Source organism: Penaeus japonicus, unplaced genomic scaffold, assembly GCF_977035675.1.
Source record: "Penaeus japonicus unplaced genomic scaffold, GWHDUDI00000001_assembly GWHDUDI00000002, whole genome shotgun sequence".
NCBI classification, from domain to species: Eukaryota; Metazoa; Arthropoda; class Malacostraca; order Decapoda; family Penaeidae; genus Penaeus; species Penaeus japonicus.
The window spans coordinates 6181613-6184112 of NW_028234404.1; the positions used below are offsets into that span (position 1 = coordinate 6181613).

Below are 2500 nucleotides of genomic sequence, written 5' to 3' on the forward strand. Positions count from 1 at the left end.
GATAATGATAATGATAATGATAATGATAATGATAATGATAATGATAATGATAATGATAATGATAATGATAATGATAATGATAATGATAATGATAATGATAATGATAATGATAATGATAATGATAATGATAATGATAATGATAATGATAATGATAATGATAATGATAATGATAATGATAATGATAATGATAATGATAATGATAATGATAATGATAATGATAATGATAATGATAATGATAATGATAATGATAATGATAATGATAATGATAATGATAATGATAATGATAATGATAATGATAATGATAATGATAATGATAATGATAATGATAATGATAATGATAATGATAATGATAATGATAATGATAATGATAATGATAATGATAATGATAATGATAATGATAATGATAATGATAATGATAATGATAATGATAATGATAATGATAATGATAATGATAATGATAATGATAATGATAATGATAATGATAATGATAATGATAATGATAATGATAATGATAATGATAATGATAATGATAATGATAATGATAATGATAATGATAATGATAATGATAATGATAATGATAATGATAATGATAATGATAATGATAATGATAATGATAATGATAATGATAATGATAATGATAATGATAATGATAATGATAATGATAATGATAATGATAATGATAATGATAATGATAATGATAATGATAATGATAATGATAATGATAATGATAATGATAATGATAATGATAATGATAATGATAATGATAATGATAATGATAATGATAATGATAATGATAATGATAATGATAATGATAATGATAATGATAATGATAATGATAATGATAATGATAATGATAATGATAATGATAATGATAATGATAATGATAATGATAATGATAATGATAATTATTATGATAATGATAATGATAATAATAGTAATTATAATAATTTTGATAATGATAATGATAATGATAATAGTAATTATAATAATAATGATAATGATAATGATAATGATAATAATAGTAATAATGATAATGATATTACGGATAATGATAATGATAATATGAGATATTCCGGATAATGATAATGATAATGATAATGATATTGATAATGATAATGATAATGATAATGATAACGATAATGATAATGATAATGATAATGATAATGATAATGATAATGATAATGATAATGATAATGATAATGATAATGATAATGATAATGATAATGATAATGATAGTGATAATGATAATGATAACGATAACGATAATGATAATGATAATGATAATGATAATGATAATGATAATGATAATGATAATGATAATGATAATGATAATGATAATGATAATGATAATGATAATGATAATGATAATGATAATGATAATGATAATGATAATGATAATGATAATGATAATGATAATGATAATGATAATGATAATGATAATGATAATGATAATGATAATGATAATGATAATGATAATGATAATGATAATGATAATGATAATGATAATGATAATGATAATGATAATGATAATGATAATGATAATGATAATGATAATGATAATGATAATGATAATGATAATGATAATGATAATGATAATGATAATGATAATGATAATGATAATGATAATGATAATGATAATGATAATGATAATGATAATGATAATGATAATGATAATGATAATGATAATGATAATGATAATGATAATGATAATGATAATGATAATGATAATGATAATGATAATGATAATGATAATGATAATGATAATGATAATGATAATGATAATGATAATGATAATGATAATGATAATGATAATGATAATGATAATGATAATGATAATGATAATGATAATGATAATGATAATGATAATGATAATGATAATGATAATGATAATGATAATGATAATGATAATGATAATGATAATGATAATGATAATGATAATGATAATGATAATGATAATGATAATGATAATGATAATGATAATGATAATGATAATGATAATGATAATGATAATGATAATGATAATGATAATGATAATGATAATGATAATGATGATGATGATGATAATGATAATGATAATGATAATGATAATGATAATGATAATGATAATGATAATGATAATGATAATGATAATGATAATGATAATGATAATGATAATGATAATGATAATGATAATGATAATGATGATGATGATGATAATGATAATATTAATGTTAATGATGATGATGATAGCGATAATACTAATGATGATGATAATGGTAATGGTAATGATAATGTTGATGATGATGATGATGATGATAATGATAATGATAAGGATAAGGTTGAGGATGAGGATGAGGATGAGGATAAGGATAAGGATAAGGATAATGATAATGATAATGATAATGATAATGATAATGATAATGATAATGATAATGATAATGATAATGATAATGATAATGATAATGATAATGATAATGATAATGATAATAATAATGATAATGATAATGATAATGATAATGAT

At 17.8% G+C, this 2500-nt stretch overlaps 1 protein-coding gene across 1 annotated transcript in view; it reads left to right on the forward strand.

Annotated features, from left to right (window-relative positions):
- LOC122267163 (snaclec coagulation factor IX/factor X-binding protein subunit A) overlaps window positions 1-2500 on the forward strand; it is a 5094-nt gene that overhangs the window by 1328 nt on the left and 1266 nt on the right. The gene's annotated exons all lie outside the window — the stretch shown is intronic.